The following is an 18,308-nucleotide window of genomic DNA, read 5'->3' on the forward strand; positions in this document are numbered from 1 at the left end:
ATGCCTGTAATTCTAACTCCTTAGGAGGCTGAGATCTGTAATTCTAACTCCTTAGGAGGCTGAGATCTGAGGATCATGGTTCAAAGCCAGCCTGGGCAGGAAAAGCCCGTGAGATTCTTATCTCCAATAAACCACTAGAAAACTGGAAGTGGTGCGATGGCTCAAGCGGTAGAGAGCTCGTCTTGAGCTGAAGAGCTGAGGGACAGTGCGCAAGCCCAGAGTTCAAGCCCCACGACCGACCCAAAAACAAAAACAAAAACAAAAAAACCCCACAAAAAACACCACCACCAACAAAAAACCCTAGGAAGAGAAACTTTTAGCTTATGCTATACCTTCTTTCTTCCACACTAATATAATTCTATTATGTAAAATTAATAGCTCTGAAGTTTAATTTAAAATAAATTGATCATAAGTAATTGGAAGAGTGAGCTATCTTACTAATCAAAACATACTGAGCTGTCCAGAGCACTGAGAATAAAGCAATGCACTTGACTACCAGGACTTCCTATAGAGCAGTCTCTTCAAATAGTCAAATATTCCTGAGGTAAAATATCTGGAGCATTAAAGTAGGCTCACATTAATGTGAATTAATGTGACCAATATTATGGCTGACAAAAGGTCAAAAAAATAAGTGAAAACTCACAACAATAAACACGCAAATTCAGTGTTGGGTGGTATGGATTGTAATGCCATTCAAGGGCATATCACTTAGATCTATCAAGGAAGCTGCGTTTAGATTTGACAGGAGACCAATACAAGAAATACATGTACAAATGAAAGTGATGTGTGTGAACAGACAGAAAATGCTACTAAAAGAAAATCCTCACTCCAGAACTGAGTCTCCCACAGGTAACAAATTCTGCACCAACATATCAGAATCTACCACGGCCTAATTACTACACTATGAAGATTCTTCTGCTTTCCCTTTCTATTATGCCACAGACCAGTTAGTACATATACAAAGACTATGCTTACATTACTGAATTGGAGGTAGGATAAGGAAAATAAAATCATTCTTTAAAACCATCTCTTCTTCTCTATTATGGATACATTCATTCAACTTTTATCTTTATGTTAAAAATGAATTATTTTTCTGTTTAACAAAAAAATCCTCATATACATTGTTTCATTCTAGAATTTCAATGTTTTACATTTACCATTATAAAACCATTCTATATACAGCTGTTATATATGGAGCAATATTCAAATACAAGCAGAAATGAAATTATCCTAACAGAAATAACTCCAAGATAGTTTTTCCATTAAGTTGCTTGCTGTTTAAACTTTTTATACACATTTAAAAAGTGGAATAAATTCAAATACCATAAACAAATAAGACATACATGCACAAATACACAGAGACAAAAAAGGCTATGAATGAACTTGAGTTCTGGACTCAAGACCTAGTTCAACCCCAACTTGGAACACAAAAAGTACTCTTACAAAATGAAATACTTAAAGAAATCACATCAAGAAACCTTCAGAATTTAAACATGAAGTGATGGCTCAAGAGTAAAATTAGTAAAAGTGAGCACAAGATAAACTTAGCAGAAAAGTTACTCAGTTAAGGTGGTTAAAAATATTTGAAAATATTTAATCAAAATGTCTCAGTTATAAGATATATAAGAACACAATAAAAACAATGAGAATATTTTATTTTAAAAGCTGTTGGAAGGACAGAATTCTAATTAAGCCTAGGAAGAAAAGAATTAATACCCATCTCCAAAAATGCCCAGGGCTCAACCTGCCTTCTCTGTATGCCAGAATGTCTCCACATGGGGGTTAGATAACTGTGGAGTGAGGGGGTGGCCCTAACGATTACTTAGTAACATTTTGGCTCCTACTTATTAGATGTCAGTAGCACCTTCCACCCTGCGTTGTAAAAGCCAAAGCTGTCCCCTATCATTGCAATATTCCAAAATATAGGAATGACCAATCAAGCTAATGGTTTTGTTTTTCTTCCATTAAGATACTCTACTTTTCTTGCTTGAATAGCTTAAATGTCTCATAATTATTTGAATTTCTAGAGATATTATGAATGCAAGATATATTTGTTATACTGTTCTTTTATGAAATTAGGGGAAAGATGTCAGAGAGGAAAGCCTGTGATCAAAATTAAAACTTTCTCCCAATAAAAATCAAGCCACAAGCCTGATACTCACAACTGTCATCCTAACAACTCAGTATGGTAAGATCTGGAGGATCAAGTTCAAAGCCAGCCTGGTAGAAAAGTCAGCAAGAATTCATATCCAAAATAACCAACTAGGCCAGAGTCATGGCTCAAGCTGAGCAAGCAAGTAGAACAAGCCTAAGGCCTTGAGTTCAAACTCAAGGACTGGAAAAAAAAAAAGCTACATACATAAGCCACAATAGCAAATACTGTAAAGCATAGGTCAGACATCTGAACTGCTTTTTAAAAATGTTTTAATATTCTCATCATATTCCTTATTACTATTAGTATCTTAGTTTTCTAAGTTCCCCTTTCATTAGTTGTTACAGTTCTGCTACCTTTTCCATTTCCTTATATGACAAAACTCACATGGCTCATATTCAAGCAGATGGTCTTAAAAGAACTTATTTTTAAAGAACTTATTTTTTTTAAATGAGGGCTAAGGCGTAGCTTAGAGTTAGCATGCCTTGCATATGCAATCATTCTATCACTAGCACTACTACATATATCTATATCTATATCTATCTCTCTATATATATTTATATACATACATACATACACACACACAGCCTGAATGAACCTTTGGGAGATCCCAAACCTGAAAATCCCTGGTTTCAAAATATGTACCTTTAAGCCATTTGATGGTGAATTCAGTGTCATTGTACTTAGCTGTGACTCTCTATTCTCTCTCCATCATGGTCTTTCAGGCTTTCATTAGTTCACCTTTAACTAACATAGCACTCAAACCTATCCTAGTCTCCTCTTCACTATAATACATACAAGCACAAAGTTATCCTGAACGTCATGCAAATATTTCAAGGAATGCTACATTAGAAGAAAATATTTGGTTTTTATCATCTGGTAATGCTTAAATTTCTCTTCTTAAAATCTAGCTTTCCATCTATTTAATATTCACTTATTCTTTTCCTTACATAGCTCTGTTCTAATAATCACATAGTTCTTAATCTGCACAACCACATTATCTCATCCCCACCCCAATGATTCACTCAAGTTACTATCACATCTAACAAATATTTTATTTGGCTATTTAAAACCTAACCAATTTATGACCCATCCTGTGGGTCAGAAATCAGTTTTAGAGCTAAATGACTCCTCAAATCCACCTCAAAATTAATTCAATCAACTGAGTTGGAAGTCTCTGCATGGGTGAGAATTTCTTTTTCTGAATGCTTTCTACTTATATAATACATTGTGTTCTCTCACATTTAATAAAAAATTTATAAGCAGAGCCTATGTTCATAGCATAATGCTTGGATGGAAGGAAACAAAGAGAGTTTCTTCCTTATCTTAAAGTAGCTATACAAAAGGATGCCTTTAAATATATACATTTAAAAATTCCAGAATGTATGTATTTATCTTTACTTTTAGTGATATTTTCTACTTGAAAAGTAACAGATTCTCAGCTGCTCTCTTTGAAGACTTTGGGAAAGAAGAAAATCTGGGTTTAGATGGTAAAACAGAAGGAAAGGAGAGATGGAGGAATAGAGTGGAAGGCAATCACAAAACTCTTGAAGAGACAACAGAAGCAGAGACAAAGGCAATTTGCATCTTCAAACAAGTATTGCAGGGTCTGTTGGGAAGGAAAGAATGAAAGCAACAGAGAGCCAAGTAAGTGTTCTATTGTTGTGTTCTGATGAATACTGGCATGAAACTATCATGAATGGAAATGAACTATAAATACCTACTTGGCTGCAGCAAGCCAAGGGGGATAAATTAAGGTTACTAAAAGCTTATTTTTTAATCGTAAGCATCCAAGTTATTCTACGTATAGCACAGAAGTTAGAATCTGAAAAGTCAGAGTCAATAACTTGAAAGGAAAAAGTACCCTAATAGTGTTTATGAGGTGATTTTTGTTTGTTTTGTTGGTTGGGGTCCAGATTGGAAATTCTCAAAAGCTTCTTTTTACAAAGCAGTGACACATGGAAACTAACTGAATTCTGTTATTTCCAAATTGAATACCATGAAATGTTAATAATCTGATCTATTCTATTAATACTTTCACTGGATAAATATTAACATTTTATAAGGAATTTTATAAGTTCATTCACAATTTCACTCTTCTTAATTTCAATTATGCTCCAGGGTCTTAAATTTCTTCATGGAAAATTTGTTTACCTTGAGGTTTTCTAGAATTTAATTCTAAAGGCTTTGTGAGGGCATACTGTCTCCCAAAACATCACAACCTTCTTAAATATGTTTTAAATGTTCTCAATTTATCTTCCTCACAAAAGATTAGTCATTTAAAATGAGAAAATAAAAATAATTTGAATCAATATGTATAAAAATATGTATAATCATTTCTTTTCTAAAGCAACTTTAATGCTTTCAATCTTTTCACTCAGCTACCTAAATTTCTTATGTTGAAGAATCAGCTAGAAAAATATTAAAAGAAATGATAAACATTAATTTTATTTATGTAACTAAAGTTAAAATTTTCATGGAAAAATTTTATAGAAAATATACAGACATAAACTTGTCAAATAAAATAGAAGAGCATTCACTTGAAGAAAGCCACATATACACATATATGAAATGCTAAAGAATTTAAATTACATGATAATATACCATTTATGTTCATATTAGAAGTATGGTCATTTTCTTTAATCAAAATAAAATGCTACACTAGCAAAGGCTAACTTCCATAGAGTTTTCACGGAAAAGCATGGAAAATAAACTATGATTGTGTCTATTGTATAAAATTTCAAGTGGAGGAATCTTTGAGGTCACCTAGTCCATTTTTGCCCCCAAACGTTTAATTTGTCATTGTAAACACATTTAAAAATAAGACCTTTATTCAGCAGTACATAATTTACTGACCTATATTAAAAAATTTTTTTTTACTAATATTTAGGTTAAGACTCATTTCTTACACTATAGGGGGTGAAAAGCTATGACTCAAGCAAAGACAACTACAAACAAGTTTATTCAACATGTATTAGCTACTGTACATATAACACCAGACCAAACAGTCAGAGATTTAGTAAATACCTAAAATGTACCAGCTTATTTGCATTTTTCTAGTTAAAATAATGGCAAGGAATGGTAGCACATACTAGTGATCCCAGAAGTTGGGAGGGTGAGGCAGAAGAACTACAAATTTGAGGCCAGCCTAGCCTACACAATGAGACCTCATCTCAAAATAAATAACCCTATACAATAAGTAGAACCCTTACTTTAGAAAGGAAACATTCTGATGTTAGCTGAAACTCCAAACACCTGTACCAGCTATGTATTGTGAACAACACAAAAGAGCTAAAACTCAGAAAAGAATGAGCCTATAACACAGATCTCTAACTGCCCTGAATATTGAGAAACAAAAGAATAAGATATGGTACTAAATTTTAAGCAACTGTATGGCTTAACATTATAAGAACCTACATAACTTGAGGGTAAAGATGAGAGGGAGAAAAGTAGGGAAGGGGTGACATTGGTCAAAGTCTTGTACTCATTACCTGATATACAGACTTGTAACCTCTTACAAATATTTAATAATAAAAATTTTTAAATGATCCTATGAGAAATTATCTTGATAGCAAATAATACCTATTATAATTAATGAACAATCAATATTTTTTAAGCAGGAAAGTAACTCAAGCATTAAGCTGGTAATATTAATAAAGCATTTAAGGTTAATATACTATAATTTATAAACTTATTTTAGTACTAAACAAAATTTTCTGAAACAGCCAAGAATTTGCAAACAACTGTAGCCCTGGCCCTCTCTATATTACCAGGCAAGAATCTTCAGCTAAAGGTAATATTCCAATCTTAGAGAGCTATGTTTTTGGTACAAAATAGGATTGTTATATATGTATAACATACATATTTATAATATTCGATTTAAGACTAAAATTTTTATTTTCTTTCTTTGAAAACTAAGTTTAATGACTTGGGAAGAATCAAAGAAGCAAGTAACAGAAAAAAAGAGAACAAAAGAAAACAATTTAAACTGCATTATAATTAAGGGTGGGTAGGACAAGTATAAACAACTGAGTCATAAAGCATTACCAGTGAGCCGGGTGTCAGTGGCTCACACTTGTAATCAATTCTACCTGCTCAAGAAGCTGAGATCTGAGGATCTGAGGATTTGAGGATTGTGTTTCAAAGCCAGCCCAAGCAGGAAAGTCCGTGAGACTCTTGTCTCCAATAAGAAACCAGGAAATGGCATCGTGGCTCATGTGGTAAAGCGCTACTCTTGAGCTGAAAAGCTCAGGGACAGCGCCCTGGCCAAGTTCAAGCCAAGCCCCATGACTGACCAAAAAAACAAAACAAAACAAAACAAAACACTACAAGTAGAGATACTATACTGATATGACTTCAAATCTCAAAGCTAGTTATCAGTAATAATGTATTACTTAAGAAGGATATTATGAAAGCTCCTGGCAAAAGATACATTCTCAAGAAAAGATTGACCCATGAGTGCACATACATATAAAAGTAGTCATATATTGTTTAACCTACCTGCGATTTTTTTTTGTAACTTCACTTAATTTCAATCAGAAAAAAATTACCACTAGTCCTGACCACATCAGATTAGAGGGTTCTTACTCAGTACGTAGATAGTCACAATTTCTGGACTGCTTTAAAAGCCTATTGGCAATAGCTATCTTTAGAACAGTGTTTCTCCACCTGGTATTTTTTGGGAAATATATATCCCCATGCAGGGATTTGAATTCAAAGCCTTGAGCTTGCTCATCAGGTACTCTACCACAGATACCAGTAGCAACTCTCAGTCGTGACAGCCAAATGCTCCTGAGGAAGGGGTTGACAAAATCCTCCTTGGTTAAGAAACACTAATATAGACAGGGATGACAGTGGAATGAAAGGATTTCCATCAATCCTCCCTTCTCCTTTTCTAAGCCATCTCAAAGGCTCACTGTGGAGGCACAAAAATGGCTGACCAAAGAAATACATCTTAATTTCTGGAACCCATGAATGTTACCTCATTAGGAAAAAGGGCTGAACAGATCTAATTAAGTTAAAGGTGTTCTGATGGGGAGATATAACAGACAGGCACTGAGAGAGGGGTAGACATAGACAGAGAAAGGAGAAAAACAACTGGTTTGAAATGCTGGCCTTGAAGAATGGAGGGATACAGCCACAAGCCAAGGAATGCCAACAGCCATCAGAAACTCCAAAAGTAGCAAAAATGGATTCCATATTATATCCAACCTTGATTTTGGTCCAGTGATGACAATTTCAGATTATCTGGCTTCAAAATTCCCAAAGAATGAATCTCTGTGCTTATTTATAGGCCATTTAATGTGCCAATCTATGTGGCCATAGGATAGTAACAGAATCTTTTTCCCCACTCTGGTCCTGGGGCTTGACTCTGGGCCTGGGTGCTGTTCCTGGGCTCTTTTTGCTCAAGGCTAGCACTCAACCACTTGAGCCATAGCTACATTTTTGGCTCTTTTTTTGGTGATTTAGAGATAAGTGTCTCAGGGACTTTCTTGCCCAGGCTGGCTTTGAATTGTGATTCCTCAGATCTCAGTCTCCTACTGAGTAGCTAGAATTATAGTCATGAGCCACCAGTGCCCAACACACACACACACACACACACACACACACACACACACACACACACACACACACACACACACACACACACACACACACACACACACACACACACACACACACACACACACACACACACTCCTCTCTCCCTCTCTCTCTCTCTGAGAGGGAGGGAGAGGGAGATTTGTTGTTGTTGGTTATGGGGCTTGAACTCAGGTATTGGATACCATCTCTGAGCTCCTTTTGCCTTGAGCTCAACTTACAGAATCTTATAAGGACTTGGAAAATCTGAGTTTTAAATTCACAATGAACAAATGAAATAAAGCATGGAGACATTTAGCAGTTTCTGAACCCTACTGAACAAGAAGACAAAAAAATAAGATTCAAATAGTAAAACAGGATATACATGTTTAAAGATGCTAAGAATGAAAGCACAGACTATATCATCCACACATATGATGAAGGTATTTGCCAGATACGTAAGTGTTGTATTATAACTTGTCCTGCATAGGGGAGATAAATGTGGATAAGGCCAATAATGGCTTCTTGGGCAAAGAGAGCCTGAGCATTATAAAATGAAACAAGAAAACAACGGAAGGAAAGCAAAACAATGGGACCCAATGAGATACAGAGGTGATGACCTGGCTAGAGCTAAGATCAGGTAGGACAGATCAAGTCCTGGGGGTATGATTATCTGAATGGCACAGGACCCTAAAGCTATGTTGACTGATCTAGTTGTTAAGTAGAACATTCCATGGGATGTATTATTTTTTACATGCTAGTAGTTCTTGAGGATTTTTTTTCTCTTTTTTTTTTTCTTGAGGATTTTTAACAATATAAACAACACTCCTGCTTCATACCAAACCTACAGAAGTTAGAATCCTTCAGAGAAAGATAACAATAACAAGAGTCAGTCCAGGGTAAATGACCAACATAGCAAAATTTCAATAAGTATGTGTTATTGAAGTATGGATTTAACTAAATCAGTGCAGCATTTTCCTAGGTTCATACTCCTGAAATGTAGCTCTTGAGTTCCATCATTTCCCTAAATTAATCTCTAGCCTTTAACTTTTCCTTTCCTAAGGATATAGTCTTTAGCTTATTCAAAGAGACATTTTCCTCACAAATTCTGTTTAAAAGTTTATGCATTTCCAGCCATCCATCCCACCTTTTAATGTCTAATCTACATAAAATCTATATTCTATAAACAAACCATAAGAGTTTCCATTAATATATAATGAACCAAAAATCTATAAAATTTGTTTTGTTGCCCATTTGTTTTAATAAATATTCTAAATACATTTATCAAGTGAAATTCCAAATCTTTTTTTACAAAAGATTTCTTCTAATTGCATAAAACTATGAACTGGATTTATCAAACTAATAAATTAAGCTCCTTCAACTCAATCTTATTTAATGTTACTTAGTAACTTAAAAAAAGTGCTAGGCTCTAGGAAGAATACAAAGTTTGTGAAAGTCTTAATGTTTCAGAAACAACTTAACAGAGGCTGGAGGTGTGGCTCCATGGTAGAGTGAGCCTGGCTTGAGCAAAGGCCCAGGATTCAATGGCACTCAAGACAAAAGAACAAAAAACAACCACTCAGCCGGGCGCCTGTGAATCACACCTATAAAACTAGCTACTCAGGAGGCTGAAATCTGAGGACTGCGGTTCAAAGCCAGCCTGGGCGGGAAAGTCCATGAGACTCTTTATCTTCAATTAACCACCAGGTAATCCAAAGTGGTACTGTGGGTGGTAGAGCTATAGCCTTGAACAGAAGAGCCCAAGCCCAGAGTTCAAGCCCCACAACCAACACACAGACACATAGACACACACACAGACACACACACACACACACACAGACACACAACCACCTAAAACAAAAAAAAACAACCACTCACCCTCCACCCTGCAGATACTAGAAACAACTTTACACGTAGTAGGGTAGAAGAAAGGAAGATCTGCTAAGATGAACAGAGAAAAGGACCTTAAAAGGAACCTCTTTGGGTAGGTAAGGAGAGAAAAGGGGAAGGAAGCCTTGCTGTCTTGGTTTCATGAATAAAGCCAAACACAACAATGTAAGTGTTCTTATAAATAAGTTGTCTGTTAATTCTTTTCTCTCCCATAAACATCTACACATCAACTTATATATATATATATATATATATATATATATAGCCCTTTCTGATTTACCTTAATGCTTTTCCAAAATGTCAAACATGTATCTTTCTATTGATTTTATCTTTCCACCAACCATGTTAGAACATTTGTTTACCTTTATCCTCTTTAAAATTATGATCAAAATCTTTTGATCTGCAGTTGATAGATGAAAATGGTCCCATGGTTTTAATGTGAGGTTCAATGTCTTAATATAGGCTAAAGAACAATTTGGATTCATATGTCCATGCCTTCCTTCCTTGTTTTGTTCAGACAGGGTCTCACTAGGTAGCCCAGGCTGTCCTTAAATTCAAGATCCTCCTGCCTCAGCCTTCTGAGGGCTGGATATACAAAGACAAGCCACCCACATTCAGCTTGAATTTCCTTTTTGTTGTTGTTGGTGGTGGTGATTGAGGGGCTTGAACTCTAGGCCTGGGCGCTGTCCCTCAGCTCTTCAGCTCAAGGATAGTGCTCTACCAGTTTAGCCACAGGGCCACTTTCAGTTTTCTGAGTGGTTTATTAGAGGTAAGAGTCTCACAGACTTTTCCTGCCCAGACTGGCTTTGAACCATGAACTTCAGATCTCAGCTTCCTGAGTAGCTAGGATTACAGGTGTGAGCCACCAGCGCCCAGCTTGGATTTCCTTTTCTGAGAATTATCTGTTCACGATCTTTGCCCACTGGATAGTTGGTCTTTCTCTTATTGGTTTGTAGGTACTCTGTATATGTTTTACTCTTTCATATTAAGAAGTCTTTTCCCTGTAATAAAAATTCCAAGTAGTTTTCCATTTCTACATTATCATCACCATGCTATTTTTGTTGATTCTTTCCTTCATGTATCTTCCTTAACCAAATGGTAAATTCTTCCCTTAAAAGACAATTCTAACATGCCTAATTGAAGTTTTTCAGATCTTTAAAGATCAAATAAGAGGGAGACTAGTGTTTTGAGGAGTGACTATAAACATTAATAATCACAATTATCCCATTACATATAGCTATAATAATAACCAAGTTTTAACAGTATACTGTAATATAGTCTGTCAAACAGGGACGAAATGAACAATAGATGAATCTGTCTCCAGCCGACTAAACTGGTATCATGAAGATGTGGCTGGCAGCTCTATTTTCCATTAAAGGAATAGGAAGTGGTCTTTGGAGGCCAAAGAAGGAATGAGTGAAGTATATGCATTGTGAGGAATAAAGAGGAAAGAATGTAGTGTGCCCTGTTGGCCTGGATCTCCAGTCCCCACAATGTTTCCATAAGACGTTTCTTGCATCTTAACAATAAATTTCCCCTCATATATATACCAGTTAGCAAGGACTTTTATTACTAATGGCCAAAACAGCACACTTATTACATTTGTCTTCTATTCACATCGTTTTATAAAGGAACATTTCAACATCAAATCCTCAGGAAGGTCAGGTTTTTATAAAGGATTATCTATGTGATGATAGTGGTATGCTAGGAATTGGTCTAAATCCTGCCCTATGGTGAAAACATGCAGATACTAAAATACAAAAATATAACTTCATAAGGATATGGTTTGTAGAGAAATTTAATAGGAAAAGGTTATATCATTATGAAAGGGTGATTAAATGGTAATGCTCTTTTGAAAAGATAAGATTTGAACTGAAATATGAAATGATGAAAGTAAGCCAGTCATGCAATGACGTCAGAAGACTATCAGAGAGTACAAAACCCAACATCAGGTAAAGCCACAGCATTAATAAGGAACAAGAACTGCAATGCTGATAGAATGTAGCAGGGTGGACAGACAATAAAGAAGTTAAGAAGCAATGGGTCTAAAAAAAAAAAAGATAGAAGTTGACAAGGTGAGCAGGGATCAGTTCATGAATAAGTGGTTTTAAAAAAAAAAGATTTTAAAATAAGCTTTAAAAAATACCTCCCCCAAGGTAAAACTCATTGTATTGACTTTCTTATTTGCCTGGAATGCGGAAAACTCTGATAGGTCTTTAGAATTAGCAGGGTGCTGGTGGGCTCACACCTGTAATCAATCATACCAACTCAGGAGTCTGAGCTCTGAGAACTGAAGTTCAAAGCCAGCCCGAGCAGTAAAGTCCTCATGAGACTCTTACTTCCAACTACCCAACCAAAAAGTAGAAGTGGAGCTGTGGCTCAAAGTGGCAGAGCACTAGCCTTGAACAAAAGGGCTCAGGAACAGTGCCCAAGCCCTAGTTTAAGCCCCACAACCAGCGAGAACAGTGAGAGAGGTTATTGCCTCCAAGTATTTAAACAATCTTGAAGTTATCCAGAAATGATCATATTCCTAAGCAGAAAATATGTCTTCTGGTATGATACATTAAAAAAAAAGAATAAAAGTCAAGTATGATGCTTCATGTCTATAATACTCTGCTGAGATCCAAAGGATCAAGGTAACCAAGACAAAGTTATCAAGCCTTCCATCTCAACTAATAGCTAGGTGAAAGTGGTACATGTCTGTCAGCCCAGCTACTCAGGATGCTAGGGAGATAGAAGTTCCAGACTGAAATCTGAGGACTGGCATTCAAAGTCAGAACAGGCAGAAAAAAATCTGCGAGACTCCATCTGCAATTAACCAGTAGAAAACAAAAATGGGCTGGTGGTCTGGCTCAAGTGATAAAGTACCAGCTGTGAGCTAAAAAACCTGTGTGAGAGCAAAAGTACTAACAAAAACAATCAACAAATTAAGCAAGTAAAAGGTCTGGAGGTGTGGCACAAGAGGTAAAGTGCCTGTCTAGCAAACTCAAAGCCTTGAATTAAAATCCCAGTACTGGGAAGAGAAAAACTGAGGGGGTGGGAGGAAAGAGGGGGAAGAGGGAGGGAGGGAGAGGGTGGAAGGAAGAAGAGATTTAGGACCAAAAGTAAAATCACCTTAGAGAAAAATAACCTAGAATAATAGAACTTCTCCTAAACTCTGATTTTTGTCCTATTTGTTATTTTGTGAATGAACTCTCTAGGATGAAAATTGTAGAACAGTCTCTCTGATTCTATCATAATTAAGGAAGATCATAAAACTCTACTGTAAATGTAATATCCTTTGTTCACTGAATTCCCTATTACTGAATTGGGCATTAAGGAGGTTAAATATTGTCAACGCAGTCCATAAAAAGAGATACTTCCTGAGTAGGGTTTGAGTCATAAACAAAAGTCATAAAGTACCTAGATCAAGACTTGGTTCTGAGTGCACACACATGTCCCAACATTTTAGCTAAGGAATGATTACCAGCTAATGTATGCAAAAGACGGAACCTGGCCAAGCTAAGCTGTAAAGTCTCCCCCCAGTGGTCACACACAAATAACAGGAAAAAGTGTGGGAAAGTCCCTGCAGTTTTGAGACTGACCAAAAATATTTGAAACAAAACTCATCTCTACAACAAAAACATAAAATCTTTAATAAACATGGCATTGAACATAAAATGTTTAATACTAGCACCATGCTATTCAAAATCTGCCATGCTCTTTGATCTCAGGATGCACTGTTTACAAATGTAAACACTACTTCTGGAATGAAATAACCTACAGGTAAGACAGAAACTGGTGATTGCTCTAATAATAATTTAGGTATAACTGACAATACAGCCAAGTAGCCTAGTACTTACCAATTGAGCAAGTGTTCATTTTTCCTGTAATAAATATCAGCACATCTTCTGCAGGTTAACTACTTATCTGAAGCAGAGATCTGATATAAATTTAGTTATCAAATGAAATATTTTTGGAAAGAATTCTTTTTTTAATCAGTGTATAAACCTAATGTATAATTCACAAAATTTTCATTTGTCTTTTATATTATTGTGAGTGATGCAAAATATACAAATGGGTCCTCTTGTTTCTTTTAATATTTGTTTTCTTGGTGCTCTTTTATAATCAGGTAGCCTTTGATTAGATGAACCCTGTCCTGTAAGAATCTGCAACTTTTGTCAATAATTTACTGATGTTGCTTGTGCAAAATGTGGGAGGTGTTAAATAAACATGTCTTCGACTATCATTCATTATTCAGTGGTAAAGAGCAAATAGGTAATTTTTCAAACAAGCAATTTAATTTTAAAAACGTTCTTTTTAAAAAAAGGTAACATGGAGTCCTATGACTCCTCTTTTTTTTTTTTAATTCCAAGCTGAGGGTAAGAGAGAGAAGGGAAAGAGCAGGCTTGGCAGTCTTCAGGAACAATTTCGGTCTGAAATGAGGCTCAGGAAAAAAAAGCATAATGTTCCTTCAAATGTTTTAGAAAAAACTGTTCATTTTTGAAAATCCAACAGTTGCCCTAAAGGGAGGAAGGGAAGGACAGACACATACACTTAACCTGTCTTATGTAGGGCTACCAGACTTGCTTAAACACCATTTTTTTCCAGAGTTGGTTTCAACTTAAAATGTCAAACACAGCTAAATATGCCAGGTAGAAAAAAAAAAAAAAAAGATTCAGTAGCGTCATTAAGAAAAAGACGAACACTCATTCCACAGTGTGCACTGTCTATAGGATAAAACAGCAAGTAAAAGAATCTGTGTATTATGTAACTTAGTCTAGAATAAAAGAATCATGGGCCTCTGGGAGTAGTAACACATCCTACAAAAATATATTTAGACAAGTATTTGAATATATGATGGAGTTAAGTACAAATGACCCTAAAACGACCCAACCCACAGAATTCTTTGTTTACATTAATAAGGCCTCTGAAGACAAAACGATAATCAGGCCATAATCACCCCTGGGTAGCTTATCATAGTTCCACAGTATACACCTAGAGTCCCAGTTATATTTATATGCCAAACTATCTGCATGAATAACAGTGTACTACGCATATAATATTCGACATATATTGCCCAATGACCACGATTTCATAGCTAGAAATGGCTGTTAACTCCTACTACCGTCGAAGCGCCTTTTTAATGCACCCCAAAAATGTTCTCGGCTTTCCCACAAGGACAACAATTCAGGAAACGTAAAGTAAAAATTCCAACAGTCCCCAAAGGCGCAGCGAAAGGGAGAGATGGGGCTAGTTTCTGACCTTAACCGGCTGTTTGTAAGTCAGGCGGAGCATAACTTACGAGTATCTTCTTCAGTCATTTATTCTGAGCTTCCCCAGTCGGTGTTCAATTCGCTTCCTCGCCCCCCTCCCCCACCTACCCAAACGCACGCCCCAGCTGACGGAAGTCTAAAGGATGGAATCTGGAGCCCGAAATCCCGAGAGCTGGTAGGACTGAGAATAAACTCCCAAGGAAGTGTTAAAAAGTCCTTCTGGAATATATATATATATTATATATTATGTATTATATATTATATATTTATACACCACCAACCAGTCCACATGCTGTCATCACACGGTCGGATCCCTCAATCTACTCCCTCCTGGCCCTCCACCCTACCAAAAAGGAAAAGAAAAAGAAAAAAGGAGGAAAGGGCTGGGGGGGGGGGAGAGAAGGGCTGGGGGGGGGGGGGGAAGGGCAGCAGCAGACCTAGCACCTTTCCGGCACCGGATAACAAGTACCTGGGCTCCGAGAGCACGCTTTCCGCTACGGTCGTCCCCGCAGCAGGCTGGGCGCGCGCGCGGCCCACCACCCACCCCTCTGGCCCAAACAACTGGAATCGCGAGCCTCGGAAGTAGCAGCCAGTAGTTGCTGAAAGCCGCCACCCCCACCAACTCCGAGCTCGCCGAGAGCCAGAGCCGGCGGGATCGCCCTCTCCCGGGACCGACCCGGAGGTGTCCGCCCCGGCCGCGCCGCCACCCCCGACGCGCCCCTCCATGCTCCCGAACCAACCCCACCGCAGAGGGGGTCGGCGCCCTAGCCCCGAGGGGACCCCGGTCGCTCGCCCGCCCGCCCGCCCGCCCGCCCGCAGCCTCAGCCGGGGCCGCGCCGGGAAGCGCGTGGAGAGCGCAGGGCGCGGCGCGGCGGCCGCACAGCATGGGCCGGACACGTTGCCGCGCTCCGGCCCGCCAGCCCGGCTAGCGCGTAGTCCGCGAGCGAGGGGGGAGCCCCGGCGGAGCGCGCCCCCGGCCAGGTTCGCGGCAACCGGCTCCCTTTCCGCCCCGGCCCCGCGGAAGCCCAGGTGCCGAGGGGCGGGGCGGCCCGAGGTCCCCGCGTGGCGCGCCGCGACGAGCAACAGGGCGCCCCCCGGCCAGGCGGCCGGCGCGCGGCGAGACCGTTAACCCGGGCGGCGTGGGGTGCCGGCCACTCACCGGCTCGCACCTCGGCCGCCTCCGCCGCCGCCGCTGCTCCACTCCGCCCGCCGCCGCCGCCGCCGCCGCTTTCCCTCAGCCGCAGGCGCCGCCGAGCAGCCCCATCTACAACTCGGGGCTCGTAGTTGGGAATTGGAAATGCGTCTCTCCTGGTCCCCCGCCTTCCTCTCACTCCGCCCCAGCTCCGGTTGCTGCCGCTGCGGCCGCCGCCACCGCGCGCGGGCAGCCTCCCCTCAGCTTTTCTCCTCCTCCTCCTCCCCCTGCCCCCGCCTCCCGCCGCCGCCGCCGGGGCGCGCGCCCTCCCGGCCTCGCGCGTGCGCCGGACGCTGGGGAGCGCGCGCTCGGGCGCGAGGAGGCGCCTCCGCCGCCGCCGCCTGGAAGCCGGGCCCCGCCCCTCGGGCCGGCTCGGGACGGCCAGGTGGGGCCCTCCGCGAGCCGCGCGCCCGACTGCCCGCAGCGCCCCCTCCGCCCGCTCCCCGCCTCTGGCCCGCAGGGCTCCCTCTCCCGGCGCTGGGGCAGCCACCACGCCGAGCCGCGCCCCGCGGCACGGACCCGGTCCATGCGGGCTCCTTGCGACGAAATCACCGCTGTCATTCAGCGTTTTCGGATGGGCACGGATAGCCCATCCCGCAGCCGAGGCGCCTCCCTGCCCTTCCTGAGAGTTGACAGTCAAAGAACCCGCTCAGAGGTGCCACAAAGGAGAAACAGACCTCGGCGAACACGCCTCTGGAAAACCTTCCCCCGCGCGTTACGCACGCCCCTGGTTGCGGTGGGTGTTTGGCCCGTCCTGCAGCAGCGCTGACTTGTCCTTCATGAATTTTTCTCCCCAAGGCCCAACCCCGGAGTGTGATTCACACCCGAAGAAATGGACGGACACCAGCTCTTTTTATAGCACCCAGGCTCCGTGGAACCCTAGGAATCGCCTTTGCCAGACACTCCCTGGACCCGGTGGTTCAGCTCCTCCCAAACATCTGGCCTGCCCAGACCTTGCAGCGAGGGAAAACACAGCATCCTCTCTGCGCGGAGTGTGGCGAATTGGGATGAGTGTCCGGGTGTGCAGATGACACATTTTGACAGTAGTGCAGATTTAATTTTTCAGTTGAAAGGAAATGAGCAATGCAGTCAGTGCAGCAGAGGCTTCTGGCTGCAAAACCACAGGCAAAGCACTCAGGGAACTTTCCAACCCCCTTAAAGACCACTGCGAACCCTGGGACTTGTGATGAAGGCTTTTGGAGAAGCTGTCGTGTTCTTCCTAAAACTGGAAAAAAAAAACCTATTAAGATGTTATTTCCATGGAACAATGTGTTTACTGCAGTTTTCTCAAATCGTGAATGTAGAAAGTGCAAGAACTTCTCATGTGACACACCTATCGGACAGCTTTGCTTTTTGCAGCCATTCCCAGCTCTGATCACCTTGCACAAACCTAGCTTTTGGTAAACGTTTGCACGAATGAGTGACTCCATCCTGGTCCTTTGGATTCAGAGATGGAGTTATGGAATGAATTGTCTCCTCTCTTAGAATGCAGCAGGCGTGGAAGAGATGTTCTATGATGTGGTATAGTAAAAAGGCCTAGTGTCCCAAACTGTTCTGTGGTTAGCTTCAATCAAGCATCAAAGATTAATTTGCTTTTCCATAAGGATCATTAATTTTGCATATATAGAGGTACTTTGTAGAGTGTTAATTTAAAGAACATCTTTCCTGGAAGAACAAACTCAGGTAAGGGAAATTAGAAACAACTAATAAAAGCTGAATGTACAGAGTGCAGCGTGCAGAGTAACATTAGGTAGATGCCATGGCCCCCCTTGTAGCCAAGCCTGCTGGGTAAAATGGGACTATGCTTGGAGCCCAATAGCAAAGGCAGAAGGGAAGCAGGTGGTTTCTCTTCTGAGTATCACCAGACCCTCAGGTCTTCCTTACCACTACAGGCCCCAAGATACCCAGTGGTTCCTCCCTGCCACAGTCACAGTCTACTCTAGGTTTCTGATTTTTTTTTTAATATCTTCACCGTTCTGACTCCCACCTCACCATAATCCCTCCCACCAGGCTTGTGTACCAGCCTTGAGCTCTTCTGATCAGAGTGGGGTGTGGATATCATTTCCAGGTGTGTTGCCGATCCCTTTCATTCTGATCCCTTTATTTTAGCAAGGATTTTCTAGAAGCAATGTCCTACACTCCACCCCTACTACCTGCCAGTAGGAGAAAGTTAACGGCGGCAGTTAGAGGAGGAAGGGACAATACTATCCTTCATGTTACAACATGGCTTATAGATTGA

The 18,308-nt window shown here is 40.3% G+C and overlaps 1 protein-coding gene across 2 annotated transcripts in view; it reads right to left on the reverse strand.

Moving 5' to 3' along the window:
- Pals2 (protein associated with LIN7 2, MAGUK p55 family member) overlaps positions 1-16,853 on the reverse strand; it is a 100,543-nt gene extending 83,690 nt beyond the window's left edge. Inside the window, exon 1 of one of the 2 annotated variants that reach the window (XM_069996080.1) lies at positions 16,747-16,853. The gene's annotated coding sequence lies outside the window, so the exon portion shown is untranslated. Of the gene's footprint in view, positions 1-16,036; positions 16,263-16,746 lie in introns of those variants that run through there. The other variant, XM_069996083.1, reaches the window with a different exon arrangement.
- Positions 16,854-18,308: the final 1,455 nt, after the last annotated feature.

Source organism: Dipodomys merriami, unplaced genomic scaffold (genome assembly GCF_024711535.1).
Source record: "Dipodomys merriami isolate MVZ:Mamm:240054 unplaced genomic scaffold, mDipMer1.0.p SCAF_5, whole genome shotgun sequence".
NCBI classification, from domain to species: Eukaryota; Metazoa; Chordata; class Mammalia; order Rodentia; family Heteromyidae; genus Dipodomys; species Dipodomys merriami.